At 48.2% G+C, this 19,758-nt stretch overlaps 1 protein-coding gene across 2 annotated transcripts in view; it reads right to left on the bottom strand.

Annotated features, from left to right (window-relative positions):
- LOC138503492 (hatching enzyme 1.2-like) overlaps positions 1-19,758 on the bottom strand; it is a 650,573-nt gene that overhangs the window by 473,573 nt on the left and 157,242 nt on the right. The window lies entirely within an intron of this gene.

Below are 19,758 nucleotides of genomic sequence, written 5' to 3'. Positions count from 1 at the left end.
TATTGTCAACATCTTTAATGAGTCCTCTCTGCATGTTTTTTCGTTTTTACTGCAAATTATTATGTCATCCACGTACTGCAACACCGTGCTTTCTACTTCAATGTTACCCAAATCCATCTGTATCACTCTGTTGAAAATTGAAGGTGATTCACAATACCCTTGTGGTAATCTGGTGTGCTTCCACTTAGCGTTTCTGTAAGTGAAGCTCGTCAGATCTTGTGAGTCTGGGTGTAATGGTATTGAGAAAAAAGCATTTTTAAGATCGATCACTGTAAATCGTGATGCTTCTGCTGGAATGCCACACAATATTGTGGCCGGGTTTGCAGCTACGGGATATTCTGCTTCTACTATGTTGTTCAAGGGCCTGAGGTCCTGTATAAAGCGCCAAGACCCTCCTTTAGCCTTGCGCACTGGGTACACAGCCGTATTACATGGTGATTCTGAGGGGACCAATATACCATTATTTATAAGGGCCGTTATGGTTTCAAATATGCCCTCATCTGCCTCTTTTGATAGTGGGTACTGTTTTACTCTGGGGAGTATTGCACCTTTTTTCAATTTTATTTTTACTCCCCCTATACTTTTTATGCAGCCCACGTCATAGGGGCCAGTAGTCCACAATGATTTGGGTACCTTTGACATATCGTCCTTAAAGAAAGGGACCGGGGTGCATGTGGGTGCCTCAAGTGCCATTGCAATTTTCTGTGCTACTTGTTTGTAAGCCACTCTTAGCCATATTTCCACACTCATCATAAACACCATTTCACCTTCCTCCTTTTCATCTGAAAACAGCTCTTCATCTGACACCTGGGTGAGCCTACATCCTTCTGCTAATGCTATCATTGCCCTCCATGCTCTTCCTTCTTTGTCTTGGGCATGTACAGCAATATAATCAGCTGTTGCAATAATGCTCTCAATATCCATTGAAACCACCTTCCCTTCTGGTTCATTAACAGGTGTTTCTGGTCTGAACAGATAGGCTGCTGGCCTTCTCCATATTTTCCCTTCTATCCCTGGCATCCATGCAATTGCCATGTCGGTTCCATACTGGAACAGTTCACCATCTACTGGCTCCGCCCTAATCGCTGTCTGTCCACAGTATGCCTGCATAATTTGCCGTGCTGTGAGCATGTTAATCCCTGGAGTAGAGCAAATGATGCCGTCCTCAGTAAAGGAGATCGTCATATTCAACCTGTTCATTATATCTCTCCCCAGTATATTTACTGGTGAAGCACTATAATATAAAAGTGGAACTGACAGATCGTAATCTCCAATAGATAAGGGAATGTTATAAGTAAAGGGAACCAACCCTCTAGCCCCAGAGAATCCTTGGGTGTTCATGGTCTCACCTGACATCTTAAATTTACCTTCCCTTATGCAAGACCGGGTCGCCCCGGTGTCAACAAGGAATGATAATTTTTTATCACCTATCGTTACCTCTATGCGTGGTTCCTCCGCACTATTAGGTGTTACTGACAGGATGGGACACACCAAGGCCGTCTGTGGGCTGTCCTATTGGGGGTACAACGACTGGCCATTCCCGGTATAAGGGTTGTGTCCCAAAACCGTCACCCTACCCAATTGCATTTGTGGTTGTTGTGTGATCGCTACCTGTTGTTGTGGCAATGGTTGGGGCTGTTGTTGTGTTAATTGTTGTTGTTGTTCATTTCTTTGTGGCAACATTTGCTGTTGTGGTATGCCTTGCTGTACTTGTGCGGGCCGTGGTTGTCCCTCACTATTCCATGATGGTGTTCCTGGTCTAACTCTACACGTGCGTGACATGTGCCCCAATAGTCCACAGCTCCAACACACCGGTGGTTCCCTATTCTGCCATGGAAAGCTCCCGGTGTTGTCCTGGTATACTGGTTGCCCTGTGGGATAGGAATTTCTAAATCCTCCCACCTGCGGTTGGGTACCATACCCATACCCTCTCCCCCTCATAAGTCCTCCTCTCCCCCTGTTATAATTGTAATATCCAGCTCCTTGCATTGGGTATCCTCCTCCCAAGTTGGGCGTGTATGGTTGGAGTGGCGGCACCTGTTGTGTTGTAATCTGTGAAGGTGGTATTTGTGAGGAATCTTGTGCAGCCACTACTTGTGTGGGGCTTTGGGTCATTGTTGGAGGTGTAGTTATTAGTGCCCCTTCCATTGTGTACTTAGTAAGCTTTTTCTGTACTAGTTTAGCCTCTTCCGTTTTCCTGTCCTCTTCCTTTTGTTTCATTTTTCCTTGCCATGTCCTACAATGATGCACTATAGTCAGTTGTATTTCGGGCCATGGTTTTGCTTCCATTCCCACTACTTTCTTTAGTTGTTTCTGAACTCCTTCCGGGAGCCCTTGTACCAGTATATGGTAAAATATTGCTGGTGTTTTATCCCATTGTTCTCTAGTTTCCATGCGCCACTTCTCTTGGATTTCCTGAATATAATCAACAGGATCTTCGTTCTCATGCATTTTGCGAGATGTAATTGCTCCTATATCTGAGGTGTCGGGGTACTGTACCCTCAATGCCTGCTATAGTGCACGTCTGCAGTTTGCGAACGGTGCCCCATCATGCGATGTATTTGTTATTGTTACCCCATGAAATCCCGCTCTTTTCCATATGTCATCCGCCCTATCCCCTAATATTGATATTAAAAGGCCCTTTACATCTCCTACTGCTAGCTTCTGTCCTGCGGTGTGTTTTTCCATTTCATATATCCATTTACCCGCACCTCCACTTAATGATGGGAGCCTACATTTGATATTTTCTTTATCGGTATGCTTCCAAGGAACATACTGTGGTCTAACCCCACCTCTCTCCAACAGTGGCATTAAATTATGTTCCGTTTCACCCTTTGTGTTCCATAATATTGAGTCCTCACACCCTTCCTCCACTTCTCTTTCTTCTGCATTTTCACTTTCGTTTGTATTTCCCCTGCTCATACCCCTTTCTTCTCCATCTTTTCCCCTTCTTCCATCTTTGTCTGTATTTAATGTGGGCATGTGTACACCTCTTTCCTGCCTGCGACTAGGGAGGTCTCTAAGCCGCCATGTATAGGGTGTCAGTTCGTCTGTGAAGGGAGCTAGTTTTATTTTGCGTAACGAACGTGAGGTGGTTGATCCTGTAGGGTGCGATAGGGGAGGGCGTGATGGGGATGGGGATGTTGCGTCCTCATTTGCCCGTCTTTCCTCTACTCCTGTCTTTCCCCCCTCACTTCTCTCCATCTCATCCTTTCTCCTACTGATCCATGGTGAGTCCATATTGGTCCGGGTGATGTATAGTTTATCTAAACTTTCCCTTTCACTCTTCCTCCCTTCACTTTCCACTCTCTCTTCCTCACTACAAAAGCTATTTATAAACGGCACCCCCCACTCGGTCTTTTCCCCCCTGATCGTTACTGTTTGTAAATCTATTAGGTCCATTTCTCCTCTTTCTCTTTTGTCAACCGCTCCCCTTTGTGCTGATGTTGTTGCTACTTCTGTGTCATGATATATATTCCCCCATCTTCCACTCTCTCGTCCCCTATCTCCTCTTTCTCCTTCATACCTTTCCTCCATCTCCTTATTATTCTCCTCCCTCTTCCTTTTCAATTCCTCCATCACTTCACTTCTCATCTGTTCTAATATTCTCTCATCCTCTTTCTCCCTCTCCCATTTCGCCCTTTCTTTTTCTACTATACTCTCCATCACCCTCTCTTCTTCGTATTTCTTAGTTGATTCTGATAGTAACCTCCTCCTCCATATTGCCATTTCTTTTTCTTTTTCTTCTTCTTCCCTTTTCTTTTCCCGCAGTATTACTCTTGATACCCTTTCTGCTGCTGCTTTTACCCTGTCAGCTTCTCTCCTTTGCTCCTCAGTTCGTTCCCTTATTTTTTCCACTTCGTTCTTACCTTCTTTCCTTTTCCTCGCTCTCTCTCTCTCTTCCCTCTCAAGCTGCTTGGTCAATTCATTCTGTTCATCCCTTAGTTTTGCTAATCGTTCCTCCAAAATCTCTTCTGTTTGTCTTAACAGCTCTTCCCCCCTCAATTCACTCTCCCTGGTATTAGCCTCATCTGTTTTCTTCACTACCTCCCTCTCTTCTCCCGTTAATGAACCTCGTAATTTTAATAATATCTGTGCAGCTACCCATTCATCATTTCCTATCTCCACAGACAGGTCTTCTCCAGTCCTCCCTTCCCCTGCTGGCATTTTCCTATGAGCTACATATGGTGGAGGGCTGTATGCCGGGTTCGAGTATCCCTCAGCCGCCCTTAACTGTCCTCTTTCTATTTCTCCCAATTCTCTTAAAGGATACAACCCCCCTCCCTCTGTTTTTACTCCCGCTCCTATGGGTATATCATTGCTCGGTTCCTTTTTTATTTCATCTGCTTTATTATTCTTTTTTCCTCCCTCACCTCTGTTCCCCGTGTTCTTTGGGTCCTCATACCCCTGTTTCCCATTCTCGTCTTCCTCCTTAATCTCTGTTTCTTTTGGTATTTCCCCCATAGTGAATATTCCATTTGGTCCTGGTCGGGACCCCTGGAACATCCTCCATAAGTTAAACACCTCCATGTGGTTTGCCAACTTCTTCCCTTTATATGTATTGTGCAGATGATTTAATAGTGAATGTTGGGCATATGGATCGAAGCTACCGTTAGGCGGCCACGGTGTTAGCATTTTGTTATCCGTCCCCTGGGTCCATTCTATGCTATACTTAATCAGTTTCTCCCTATGGGGTGGCAGTGTTGTGCATATGTATTGTAGTGGCGTAGTGAGGGTGTTCCCCCACCCTCCTGATCCTGTTCCGTATGACATAGTAGCGCTCCACTCGCTACCCTCCCTTAATCTGGTGTCAGTTTATCCCACTAGTAGTTTACAATATACAACCTTATATCGTTACCTGGTCCCGTAAGTTTGGGGACTTACGATAGTCTGCTTAAGGGAAATTATAAAAATATAGTATGTCACATTTGTACATTTTCCTCTGCCCTTCTTCCTTTATACAACACCCTTACGGCCCCCTGCGGCCGAGGTGCACGTAGCCCCCTGCGGCTGCGTACCCCTTATTACATGCTTATACAGTCGTCCTGTTTTCACGTGCTCCTCCCCCTTCTACACTTGCCGTGGCCGGCGTTCTCGTGCGCGGCCACGTTCCCCGTTTCGCCTTTTCTCGATCAACTCGTTTTACCGTTTATCTCCGTTTCTACTCCCTTACCACCGTTCTCTTCCTCAACACTCTCACAACGAGGATGCCTCGTGTTTGCGATATCCTATGAAAACCCTATTGGTGACGTCACCGATCACGTAGAGCTACTGGTAAGTTCTTCATATACTCTTTAAATCCAAAATACACCTGCAATCTACACCCATTAACCCCACAGCTGTCTTCCTGTCACTCCTGGAACAAGGTAATCAAATCAACACTATAATCGGACTGCGCACGCTGCGTCGCCTCGCGTGTGATACGCCCCTCGACAGGAGGGCTTAACCAGCCAATTATCTTCCGTATTTAGGCAACTTAACTAGCTACCGCCTACAGGGAAACGTCATCTACCTATCGAGTGTCTTGCTCGAACAATAGGGATCCTCATCTACTCATTGATCAATAAATGCCAAATCGTAGGAAACCACACACACACACACCCTTACTCGTAGTCGCGGCCTAGGCCAATCAGTTTCTATGAGCGGCCGCACGTGATGTTTTCGTGCTCCGCCCCCTTCTCTCGCGTTACGTTGCCAACTGCTCTCGCGCTTGTTCAACTATCATTCATTCTATTTCTAACACTAAACTATCAAACCTTCGCCGTTCACCTGTGCAACACCTCCCGCCTCCCGTATTTAATTCTTCTCCCATCCCTCACAATTTCACATTGTTTGTTGTGCGTGGCATGCTCACCAAGTTCTCCTGATGTGGGGCCGCTCGACTGCGTGCACCCCTCCAAGCGGCTCGCCACCTCCCCACGTCTGGACCACGTCTGGACACTCGCCAACCGCGGGCGGGATACTTCTCAACCGGCTCCTGAGGGCCAATATTCGGATTGCGCTGTCCGGTCTTCTCGCAGTTCCGCGATGGTCCTGTAGTCCTCAGAAGGGGGCAACGGCAGAGGGGGCCGCGCCGCCGGGCCTTCTCGCAACTGGAGTGCCTGGAAAAAGTAAAAGTAAAAAATGCCGATCTTAAACAGATCTCAGCGGTGCCTCCAACTTGTCGGGGGGGAAATTCTGCCGGGGTCGGCCGGGCCGTCCGCAGACCTCCGGGCAGGGAGACCCCAACTCCTCCCGTATATCCCAAAAGAGATAGAGTATGAGGCACACACAAGAAGCAATGTGACTCTGCTGTTTATTAAACACAAACGGCAGGGATGGGTCAAGGATCATACGCGTCTGACCTGACACACACACACACAATCGTGGGGCTCGCAGGCCCTTTTTACTGTAGTATGACGCGCTACTTGCGTCACTTTAGAAAATTAACAAAAAACCTATCGCCACTCTTAATTGGTTGCTCGAGTGGTAGGGTTAGTATAGCATACGTATAGAGAATAATATGAGTGGCCGAGGTTTAGTCAGGTGATATATCTGGGTTGTCCCTACAATTAGATACATGAGAATTGTTACATGAAGACTCCTAATGGTTGGTTGATGTTAATGGCGTCAGTGATAAGAGCCCCATGTTCTGATTGGTGCGCCCGTGAGCTTCCCAGCCTGGGACCATCGCTGTTCCCAGCTCTCGGTGTACCTGCAATTTGTAACAATGTTTCACTATTGGTACATGCAGACAATGTGAAGACTTATTCATGAGCTAGACGGCCGACTACTCCCATCGTTGCAGATGTCCATTGATCCTTTCAAGTGTATCTGCCTGTGTCTTGTAACGAGGGATCCAGACGCCTCCTTCCTCCTGGGCTTGGCATCTCGTCAGGTTCGGCTTGGTCACGTGGGATGGGACCGTGTTTGAGGCAGATTCTGCACAATTAATATTGTTTTTCCACTGTGTGCCTGGTTTAATTGCAGGTGCGACTTTGATGTTGGTGCGCGGCGTGCGAGGTTGCAACATCGTGCCCTTGATGGTCTGCTTTTGGAATGTGGGTTTGCAACATTACGACCTTGGCTGTCTGCTTTCCCCAGGCTCATTCTGCAGGATCAGCAACCTGACTCTTGTTCTGTTAACGTCCACGGGAGCTCTTGCTTGCGGCCTACTCAGGCCTAGTATATAGGTGGAACCGTCTGGTGCACAGGCGCTTTAGGTTATAGTCTCATATTGTCTTATGGCCAGTATCGTGTCTTCGTTATAATTCTCATTATGGCACCTAAGTGTAGGAGAAGCGTAAGCAAGCTCTTTAGATGAGTTCATGATGCGTCTTGCGTTTCTGCATTTCTGAAAGCCTATATGGAAAATAATAAAGATGCACGTCCGTGAGTATGTCTGTCGCCTACGTCATAGCACTGAGTATATTCTTCATGTAGATTGGTGCGGGAGTGTTCAGTGTGTATGTTGGCACAGGTGTGCTATCCGTTGGCTAGGTCGTCATGGCATCTCTAACGAAGTATAGTTTTAGTCCAGTTGATCCATGCCGCAGGCATCGGCATGGGCAGGGCGGGCTGCTGGGCAGGCAGATGGACACATCCGTATGTTCCTGTACCAGGGTATCTGGTCGTCTGGTAGATGGGCAAACTCTTCTCGTGGCGGGTGCTTGAGTCGTGAACCTTTAGGCCAGGCGCGAGAGGGGAAAGAGGGGAGTCTGTTTTTCCATTTTCCCACTTCAGCAGGATGTGGTGCATCTCTCATTTCTGGGGAAGAAAATATATGAAAACAAGTTTATAGGTGTAGAGAAACAGGAAAGATTGCCAATTACCTTGGGTGAATAACATTGCACTGGGGTCACATAGGTTTATTTTGAAACTGCGACAGGATTCAGTGAGATGACTGATTGGAAAGACGATGGGCTCAAGTCCCTGAGGAAAGAAATTCAACATGTACAAGGGAATATCTGAATTACCAGTAGCCCAAAACAGACGGAAGGATGTCAGCGAGTCGGTAGGAGACTATAAATCCTAGAGAGGGGGCTAAGTATTCAATGAGTGGGAGTTGATTTTTTTCTTAGGAGGAAGGGGTTGCACAATTAAGTAAACATATTAGAATATTTTTTACAATCCTAAATATATATTTCTCCAAGGATGTGAGTGTGGACCTACTCCCATACACTGACAAGTAGCGACCTATATTTATATTTGGAATATATGGTTCATGGTTACAAATACTTTAATGTTAAGGTGACTGTTTTTATCTGCCTTTCCGCCTAAATCTGTTTAAGACAAAAGATAGAACCAGCCACTGGGCAGGATCTGGTGAGACGAACACCAAGTGGTGGCTATGTATCACCAATGAAGAATCACTCAAAAACCTCATGCTATTTTGCCCTGCCCTCAAAACGCAAAGAACCATACGCATAGCCCAATTGATGGGAGATTATCCAACAAAGGATGCGGAAGAGTGGTGGCACTTAATTTTTTCTGGTGCAAATAAAAAACTGATTTTCGCATTGACTCTCTTCCTGGCTGATATAGAGAGATGTTTAGAAACATAGAAGCTGAAGACTCATGGCTCTGATTCAGTGTGTCCCTCACCATACCAATACTCATGAGACTAAGGGGGTAATTCATAGAAATCGGCGCACAAGTGGCGCACGCGGCTGGCGCACAGAGTGTGCATGCGGCAGTCTGCGCCAGCCGCGTGCGCCAAAACCCATTCAGGCGCACAGAGTATTCATGGATTTTCACATCTATAAGCAGCCGTGGCGCAGAGTGGCGCAGCGACCCTGCAGTAGCACCAGTTACGCCCCTAACCCCGCCCCATGCGCCAAAAACATTGCCCAAATCCAGTACATGGCGCATAGGCCAGTGGACCAGCATACAGCCCCCGACCACGAAAATATGTGTAATACACCCCGCGCACGCCCCAGAATACACGTACCCCACTCGTGCCGGACCCATTGCGTGTAAAACTCCCAGCACACCGCTTGGAATACACGTACCCAGCTCGCACCAGCGAAAATGCATGTAAAACTCCCCATGCATGCCCCAAAATACACGTATCCCGCTCGCGCCTGGCCAATCGCTTGTAAATCTCCCCGCGCATCCCTCGGAATACACGTACACCACTCATGCCAGCAAAAATGCGTGTAAAACTCCCGGCGCACCCCGGGAATACACGTACCCTGCTTGTGCCAGGTAAATTGCATGGAAAAAGCACCCCCCTGTGGCATGGGCTGCATGTGGGGCATGCGCTGGGTGGATGGCCTGCCTGTGGGGAATGGGGAGGGTGAGTGGGCTGCCTGTGGGGCATGCGCTGGGTGGATGGCCTGCCTGTGGGGAATGGGGAGGGTGAGTGGGCTGCCTGTGGGGCATTCCCAAGGTGGATGGGGTGCCTGCGTGTATTTCGGGAGTGCGCAGGAAGTTTCACACACGATAGGCCTTGGGCGAGCGTGGAACATGTATTTCGGGGGTGCGTGGGAAGTTTCACACGTGATAGGCCTTGGGCGAGCGGGGAACGTGTATTTCAGGGTGCACGGGAAGTTTCACATGCGATAGGCCTTGGGCGAGCGGGGATCGTGTATTTCGGGGGTGCACAGGAAGTTTCACATGCGATTTGGCATCGTGGGCCCTCCCAGGTGTGTGGTTTACCCCATCCCCATGCCCTGCAGGCAACCCACACCACAGGGGACTACCCTACAACCCTCACCATGCCCTCCAGGCAGCCCACATGGCACCATGCCCTCGTGAGTGCACTTGTGAGCCCCGACACGTCCCCCACCACCCCCAGTGACGGGCACCTGCCAGCAGGCCCCGGCTCATGTACCCCCACCCCAGTGACAGACACCTGCCAGCAGGCCCCGATTCATGTCCCCCCACCCCACCCCCAGTGACGGCACCTGCCAGCAGGCCCCGACTCATGTCCCCCCACCCACCACGTCATCACGATCAACACTCATGGCCCTTATGGCCACCCAAATCCCACCTCACGCCACCCCAGTACAAACACCCAACCAAGCATTCCATACTCTCCACATTGAAATCCCCATGTCATGATAGATCCCAAATGACAATTATGCACATCAATACATGTCTGTCAAACACACACAATGGGGGCACGTGAATGAGAGAACCCACATAGTGACATGATAATGTTAATGTTAATGGACATTTGTACCGCGCACTATCACCACCGGAGTGGTCCCTTGGCGCTCTGGCGGCTCTGGAAGAGGAGGGGAGGTTGAGTTAGTAGGAGGAGGTGGGAAAAGTGCAAGAGAGCAGTGATGTGCTGTTGGCGGCCTCAGCCCGGTGGGTCCGTTGGCTGGGCCTGGGAGGTTTGCGGCCGGTAGTCATTGTGTACTGTTGTGCAAGGCTATGTGTGTTTTTGTTTTGTTGTTGCAATGTAGTGAAGTATGTGCGGTTTGTTGTGCTGTAGGTTTGGTTGTGTTTGGTTTGGAGTTTGAGAGGTGTATGCAGAAAGGGAAGTTGTTAGTAGGGTTGGTTAATTTGCGTCTCTATCTTGAATTGAAGCACTCAGCTTGCGTAGTCTCCCCTGTTGCGGCTCTGTCCTGATCTGGGTCTGACTGGCATACAGGTTCCTTACTCTTCTAGCTCCCGCCTCTAACATGCTCACTCATAGCTCCCCTTATCCTCCAGTCATGCTCCAGTGGCCAGTGCACCTGCCAATGACATCCTCTCAGGTAGTGGGGTGATTGCCAATATCTCAAAAATTCCACATCTATGTGGTACCTGGCGGAATTAGATTGGGGGCGGGTGAAGTGTTGGTGGGATTGTCTGGGTAAGTTGACTCAGTCTCCGTGCACGAAACCAATGAGAGAATACCACACAAATGAAGTATGAAAAAAGAATGTATTATATACAAAATTTAAGGACTGAAAGAAAATCACACAAGAAAAGAAATAATAAACGAAAGCCTGGATGTCCAAAATGAATGAAAAATGTGAATGCTGAGTCCAATTAAATCAAAATTAAAATGGCTCCAAGGCGTTCCTCCATTAAACCAAATCCAAAGTTTAAAAAATACTATGTACAATGTAAAAATCCAGGGTCCATGAGCCCAACAATCCAAATGAAACCTACCAAAAAGCTTACCTAATAAATAACTATATACAAAAAGGTGGGGCATAGTCCATGCGCCCCAAAGGAAAAAAAAAATAGAAAGGAAACTTACACCTACAGAACTATTTACAAAGGCAGCGGGCAAGTCCAACGGCTCACTTGTTGATGTCCCGGGCCAGGGCATTATCAAACTCCTCTTCAACATCCTGGAGGTGGGCCTGTTCCCTGGCCCTGAGGTCTCGCAGGGATAAAGCCATGTCCACCTCCAACTCCCTGCTAATTTCCTTGAGGCACTCAGCCCCCCTCAAGGCCCTGCGCATGGAGTTCTACGCCCTGACTTTAGTGAGCCGTGCCTCTTCCGCCCGCCGCCGCTCTGCATCTATTTGCTGGCCCAACCGCTGCCACACAGAAGACACTCCCAATCCAGGGTCCTCCTTCCCTCTGGCTGATGCAAGCCCCTCTGATGTTGATGGCCCCGAGCCATCATCGCTCCCACCTTGAGCCTGCTTCTGCCGTGCATGTGCCCTGCTTGTCGATGCCTGCACGTCCTCCTCCTGCTGGGGTCCAGTTGTTGTGGTGGCAACCCTTGCTGGACCTCTGACTCCCTACAGTGGCAGGGATTTGTCATCCACCGGCCTGGCCGCTGGGTCAGGGGTAGCTCCACAGGGTGGCCAGGTGATACATGGCCAGGAAGGTGGCACCGATGACGACTGGCACATAGGGGGTTCAGTTGAGGAGGGAGTCGGTAGAAGGCCCAGGACACGGACGGAGGAACCCAGCACCGATGATCCCTCCTAGTCGCTCGACACAGTCAACGAGGCATCTGAAATAACGTGCAGTGTCCTCACGAGAACCCTGCACGTCATCCCGGATGCCAAGTTGACGCAACGCCACCCCAGCCAGGACAGGCTCAACGCGGTACTAGATTGCCACATCCACAGAGAGAGGAAGGACAGTTGTTGTTAGCGGATCCCCTCGCTGAAAACGGGTCTGGACGAAGGCATCCCTGCTGGTGCGGGATGACGCAGTCACAAGATCGGGGACAGGGTTACACACAGGCACCTCTGCGGCCACCTGTGCTGCCTCCTGTCCCTGCCCCTGGACTGCACCACTGGCACCAGTGGAATCCCTTCCACCAGGCCCCGTGCATGGGCCTTACACGGCCTCCTCCTCAACCAAACCCTCCACCAACCTGGATGACTCAGTGTCATCTTCCTCCATAGGCCCCTGTGGGGTCTCAGCTGCCCCTTCTGCTGCTGAGGAGTCCACCTCCGACCTCCGCCTCTTGGACCTCCCCTTGGCAGCTGCGGCCGAGGACGCGGCACCAGACCCCTCACTCCCCGACGGGCTTACAACATGGGAGGGGAGCTTGGCCTTGCGTCTCGAGCTGGCTGTGGGACCCCTGCCGCTGTGCTCCACAGCACTGTCTCCGCCCTCTTCATCAGTTGACGCTGCAGACAGGGAGAGACAGAACACAGGCATCAAGGCACTGTACAATGGTCTGATACACACATGACAGTCGCACATGAGTGTCAGTCTCACAAGTCACACGTGGCATCACACTCCCCAACACACATCATTTGAACCCACACACATGCGCAAATCAACAGGAATGTTGCAGCAGGCAGCACCATCCATACACATACAACAGCATGAGCATCCGAAGGTTAGCTTGACATCACATGCAACACAGGGAGTGCCGAACACATGCACACATGCCACCAGACATACATGCATCTGTACATCTCCACCACCTGTCGCAGTGAAATCATCGCCATCCATGTCACATCTGCCAATCAGCCTCCTACATGTGAGTGTCACATGCATGCATGGTGTATCACAGTGGCACACATGTCAAATACACACACACACACATGTACATTGTGCACATACATGAAGGTGGAACCAGCATCCATGTGTCACACCACAACCATGCCACAGTACATACACAGAAAGGTATACATGTGTGCACCGACACATGTATTTGGGCACCATGCATTTGAACACATACACCATTGATGTGCCTCACACATGAGTGGACTCGCATGTGGCAGGCTCATGTCCTTGTCCATACACATCCATACATGGGCCTTCCAAGACATATGTGCAACCTGCACACTCCTGTCACATTTCAACATGCACAGCATCCAATCAGTACGCATGGACACTTACCGCTCGACTCCGGATGGGTCTGCCTCTGAAGGATCTGGAGGTGGAGCACTGGGTTTATGTGTTCCAGGACCCCTCTTCTGGATGTTGGTAAGGCGGACCCGGCATCCCTCTGCATGCTTTGCCTTCAAGAGGTGCCGGGCCTTGCTGAGGGTCCTGGACCTGAAGTCCTCCCAGCGCTTCCGGACGTGTTGCATGTTGTGGGCTGCCACGCCCTCCACGTTGACGGCAGCCACAATCTCCTTCCAGACCCTCTTCCGTCCTTCATTGTCAGCGAGTGAACTTCCAAAGAGGGCATCATAATTCACCAGGACTTGCTCCACCAGGATACCAACTTCGGTTTATAGTCATAATGTCGAAAAAAAAATGTCGACAGACAAAAATGTCGAAAAAAAAATGTCGAAAATAATAATGTCGACATCTGTAAAAAGTCATTTTTTCGAAGAAAAAAAATGTCGACATTTTTTATTTTGACATTATGACTATAAACCCTTAAAACTATCAACACCTCACCCAACACCCCCCTGCCACCCCCCCACACCCCCCAACCACCCTTTCACCCCTCATACTCAACACATACCAATTATTTATTTATTTATTTATTTATTCAATAAATAAATAACCTAAAAAAGGATCATTTACTATGGGGGGGGTCCCCCCCAACCCCCCCTCAACCCCCCCTCACCCAACACCCCCCTGCCACCCCCCCACACCCCCCCAACCACCCTTTCACCCCTCATACTCAACACATACCAATTATTTATTTATTTATTTATTTATTCAATAATTAAATAAATAGAAATTGTATTTACTATGGGGGGGTCCCCACCCCCAACCCCCCCTCACCCAACACCCCCCTGCCACCCCCCCACCCCCCCCCAACCACCCCTCATACTCAACACATCATATATATATTTATTTATTTATTTATGCATACACTAAATTAAATTTCGAAAAAATATCGAAAAATGTCGACATTTTTGTTTGTCGACATTATTGTTTTTCGACATTAATTTGTCGACATTTTGACTGTCGACATTATTGATGTCGACATTATCACTGCACACCACCAACTTCTGCTGCACTGAAGCTGGTAGCCCTCTGCCTCTCTTGCTGGGGGTTGCCAGTGGTCTCCGATGGTGTTTCCCCCGACATGGCAACCCCCGAGGCAGGTCTGGGTGGGCAACTGGGTCCTGGTGCTGGGCTGTGGAGCAGTGGAACTTCAGTCGGGAGTCTTCTGTTCCAGCAGGGGTGGTCACAGCAACTGGACCCCTGCAGATGGTTGACATGCAGGCACCAAACAGTAGGGCACGTGGCCAGCAGGCAGCCAGGCAGCAGAAGGTGGCAGGTGGGAGCAGGTTCAGGGCTCTGGGGGGCAGGAAAAGGGCCTTCTGGGCAGGAGGATGGTCTTCCCTGTGTTGTTGCGTGGCCAGCTTAATACGGAGTGATTTGGCATGTCAGCGTGTAATTTGAGGAAAGGCTCTGAGCGCGTAAACGCATCTGTGATGTGACACACAAGGGCGTTCCCCTGGCACAGGATGAAGATCCCAAGTGGGTTTCCATCGCTCTGTATGTGTTTTTCGTGGGAAACGGTGCGTGTGTTTTCCAGGCGTTGGGGTTCACACGCGATTATTTCACAGCGGATGGGTCTTGGCTATGCGTTCTTCTTCTACACGCAAGGCAGACGGTGAGTCACACACGCTATTTTTCCCACTGCAGGTGTCCAGGGTGTCCATGTTTGTCGCGTACCCCTTTTGTTACGGGCATACTAGCCTGCGTGTTGATCGCATACATATTGTTTGTGTTCCTGGAGGCCACAGCGTACTGAGTGTTTTTTTACACGCACATGGGCAGCAGGGGTCGCTTATCTCTTTTTCTTGCTTTTCTGGGATGCATGTGCGTTGCGTGACACGTCATTTCTCCTAGGGGGCCACAGAATGGGACATTCATTGTAGCTGTATTTATGTGTTTTTTGTTTGTGCACACTTTTGTAATGCGCAGGGAAGCTACCGCCTACCTTCGTGTGGCGGACGTGTTTAGGCCTGTTTAGGCCTGTGCGTGTCTTTGGCCGTGCGCTTCCCAGAAGTACATCCCCAGTTACGCCCTTATTTTCACGTGTTGTTCCCCATTCCGCATGTTTACGGCCCGTGTTCCGCCCCCTTTTGGGTGTGTGCGCTAACATTGTGCGCTTTCGCTGTGCGCCTTGCGCATGGTGTTCTGGATGTTGCAATGACGTGTGCGCCCGTGTGCGCCACGCACGGATTTGGTGCACTTCCCGGGGGAAACACGTGCAGGGCCTTCCATGAATGCGCGTGCGCTTGCTTTTTCACGCTTGCGCTGGCTTGTGCCAAGAATTTCAGCGCACATTTGTTCCATGAATCGGCCCCTTATTGTGTAACAGTGGTAATTTGTAAGCCTTGATAAACTCTAAAAATAGAGAGTGATGATGATACACTCTGATCTCATGACTGACACTAAGTGCTTTTTTGTAAATGGTGAAATCATGCCACTGCTTTGTTTTTTTTTCGTTTTCTTTGTAAAGGTTTGTATATGCCAATAAAAATAATTTTTAAAAACATAAGGTGACTGTTGTGCAAAATAAAATGAACATGAAGCCTATCGTGCATTACATAATTACTAATTCCAGCATTAAACCATTTTTATCACAGAAATATTTGTCATGGGAACTATGGTAAGTCTCATGTTCGCAAAATGGTCTTTGATTTAATGCAAAGCAGCCAACAGTCCACATTTGGTATCAGGTAATAAAATTGCAGAAAAAATGTTGCCGGTGAAAAAAATTGTGGCAAAAATGCTGTGGTTTGACCCGGTAAAGGTGTCCCCCATTATACCATTTAAGGGGAGCAGGAATTATGGGGGTATCCCCCGCTCCCCTTAAATGGTATAATGGGTCCAGGGGTTGCGGGTTGTCCACCGCATCCTTTACATGATTGTGGCGGCAAAACCACAGCATTTTTGCTGCAATATTTTGTATTCACAGCCATTTTTGCTGTGATTTCAAGACAAGGAATCGCACATTTGTGTTATCCACCTTTTTTCTTGTAGACACTTTTGTAAACAGTACAATAGGAGTATATCAGACTGTTCTTAGAATTGTAAACCTCTTTCTGAAAATAATGTATGTATTTATTTATTTCATGTATAAAGTGCACAAACTGCCCAAAGGTATTGAGGTGCTCTTACAGGTACAAGTACATTTCCATTCTTTTCACATGTTGTACAGCAAGGTGCTGTTACAGGTGCATATACTTTTGCAGTCATTTCACATATTGTACATTTCATTAGATGATGATAGAGTTGCAGGGATAGGAGAGGATCCTTGCACAAAGTGTAGGTTATTCTAGTCGAACCACTGTGTTTTTAGTGCTGTACGAAATACCCAGTAGGATTTTTCTGCTTTCAGCATAAGGCTGAGTGAGCTCCACTGTTTGGCTGCGATGTAAGGGAAGCTAGAGCCATCGGTTTAGCTCACTTAACCTTCGTTAGGAGAAGTCGGTGAGCGTAGGGCATCCTGGTGGGTTGACTTTAGCTCTTTTCTGGGAGAGGTGAGGGGGCTGTGTTGGAAAGGCACTTATGAGTGATGGACAGGGTTTTGAAAATATGTTGTCAGATAGGCAGCCAGGGAGCATATCTCCTGGCTGCTGAGATATGTTCTTTTTTTGGATTGTTAAGCGCTGGATTGTTAAGCGCTACTTGCAGGGGATTATTTTGTATTACTTGTAGTTTTTTGGAGGTTTATGGAGGAGGTGACTGCTTAGGCAATTGTTAGACAGCTATCTAGGGTGAGGAAGGTTCTTGCAGTGTTTAGTAATTTGGTAGCGTAGGCTGCTGAGGAGGCAATAGTGTTTACTTGGCGGGACATGGAGAGTGTGGAGTTGAGGTACACACCTAGAGTTTTTACAGACACCGAGACAGGGACCATGATGTTATCGATTTTGAAAGCAGCGTATTGTTCTTTGAGCTCTTTCAGGACCGTGGGGGGGTCCAACAAGCAATACTTCAGGTTTGTCTGCATTTAGACCATGACTGGCTCATGGAATGAGTATTATTGAGGGTACTGGAATCATTCACATAGCTGCCTGTGAGGGGGAGTCAAATTTGAGTGTTGTTTGTGTAGTTAATGTAGGCTATGCCGACGGAATCCAGGATGTCAAAGAGGGGCTGAGTGAAGATGTTGTAAAAGGTTGATGATATACATGCCCCTTGAGGTGTTGACGTTCTCAGTGAATACACTCATGACTCTTCCTTCAAGAAAGGATGCAATCCAGGCAGTAGTCATAGGGGAGAAATTGGTAGAAGTAGTGAGGGGGCATCATGTTCTGTGATGGAGCAGGTCAAACACAGCTGGTAGTTCCAGGAGGAGGAGAAGTGCTGGCTTTCGTTTTTCCCTAATCTCATCCAGCTAGTTTTTCAAGTCCAGCAAGGCTGATTCTGTACCATGGCCAGGACAGAAACCAGGCTGCAGCATTCCTAGGACTTGGTTGGCTTCAAGGAAGTGCACTTGTAGGTATACCACCCTATGGAGGATTTTCAGTAGGGAGGGTAGGTTGTGATTGGCCTGTAGTTGGTAGGGATAAAGGAGTCTAAAGATGTTTTTCTTTCTAGCAGGGGGGGCGCACAGGCTTCCTTGAGGCTGAGCAGCACTGTGCTTGTTAAGAAGGAGGCATTTATAAATGCAGTGATCATTGGAGATTGGAGTTGTGCACAGTCTTTGATGATCGGTGCTGGACATATACATCTCCAGGAAAAATCCTTTACATCTCAAGGATTTTTGACTTTTGATTATAGCTAGAATTTCAGTCTCTGATATCTCTTTGGAGTGAAACAGAGGGGATTAAAAGGTTAAGGCAAACTGGGGAGGTGGTAGTGGCTTTTGGAGGGTGGTTAGTGTGGCAGTTGGGGAGATTACTTTGAATGTGTTTGCTTACGGTGTTCATTTTGTTGAGCATTGCAATTTGGATGCTAGCACACCATGTATCATCCTTGATAATGGTAGTGGGGGGGGGGCAGACAGGGGTCTCAAGTTCTCAAAATATGGTAAAGCTCTCTTTGGTGTCTGACTTGGCATTTGAGATTCTGGCATTGAAGGAGGTGAATTTAGCTGAGATGATGTCTTCGTAGTACAGCTCAGCAAGTTTGCAGAATTCTCTTCTCAAGGTAAGGGATGGGGTTTTCCTCCACATATGTTCAGCTTGGTGTTTCTTGTTGCACAAATCTAGGAGATCAGGGGTGAACCACAAGTTTGCATGTCTGATAGGTTTAGCTTTGTGAGAGGCTGGGGGGCAATGGTGTTGACTACTTTAGAAGGAGTAGAGGTATGTGTGTTTGCTAGTGTGTTGTGGTCACTTGAGAAGAGGGGCTTAAGGCAAGATGTATCTAAGCAGGGCATGATGTTTTCTTTTGTGAGCTTTCTTAAGCTGTGGGTGACTGCTGGAGAGATTTGTAAGTCAGTAAGTTTGGTTATGGTGGGGTGAGGGATGGAGAAAATGATAATATTCTGGTCAGAGCAAGGGCAGTGAGTTTTGTAAATAGTCGAGAAAGGGTGCATGTGGGTGCGTGGGCTAACTTGAGGGTGAGCAAGTCAGCATTATCATCGAAGGTAGTATTATTTGGCTGCCTAATAGGGAGGGAGTCTCTCGCCATGAGGGCGACACCACCTCCTCTAGCATGAAGCCTATCATTTCTGTAGATGGTATAGCCGGATGCAATGGCTAGGGAGAAAGCTGGACCTGATGAATCGTGCAGCCAGGTTTCTGAAATGGCTATGGCGTCTATGTCATTGGTGGTAAAGAGGTTGCTGATTTCCAGGGTGTGCGCAAGTACGGAAGGTACATTAATGAGGGCACACATCATAAGGGGCTGGGTACCTAAGAGGATGGTACACAGCTCCCTGCAATTGGGTGGTTTAATTGCGGCTGGGAGGATCTGAGTCTCAAGGGTAGGTTGGTGGTCAAGTGGTGAGGCTAGGAGCTTTCTTAGGGTCAGTGTTGGTGCTAAAAGAGACTTTGTTGGGGTTAGATACAACATGCATGCAGCTTATTTTCCTGGGAGCTAAGGGGTGAGTGCAGTCATTTAATTTCTCTGATGGGGGTCAGGATCAACTAGCTTGTCACTAATAGGTTGAGTAAACAAAGGTACAGTGAAGTTGGAAGCTTGGGTTGGGGGTGGATTCACAATAGCTAAGAGTTTGGAACAGGGCTCAAATAGCTCTGAGGCCAGCGAGGAATGTGACAGTTTGGTGAACATTTAACCAGCCTTATGAAGGGGGTCAGCATAATTGCTACATTCCCAGGGGGCTTAGTAAACATGCAATCATGCAACCAGTTGGCGGCAGTCACTAATAATAGAATGACTAATCTTTTTCTTCAGAACTTCTTTTAATGAGAAGTCAACAGTGTGGCTCTCAAAATGTCTTTCCTTCTTTAAACAGCCACACTCCGATTGAAACCAATCATCTGTTTCCCTCTGTGAGCACCAAGGCAACGCTTACTTTTGGGTGCA

Source organism: Ambystoma mexicanum, chromosome 11 (genome assembly GCF_040938575.1).
Source record: "Ambystoma mexicanum isolate Mex_15411 chromosome 11, UKY_AmexF1_1, whole genome shotgun sequence".
Classification (NCBI taxonomy): Eukaryota; Metazoa; Chordata; class Amphibia; order Caudata; family Ambystomatidae; genus Ambystoma; species Ambystoma mexicanum.
This window is presented reverse-complemented; position numbering and strand designations above follow the sequence as displayed.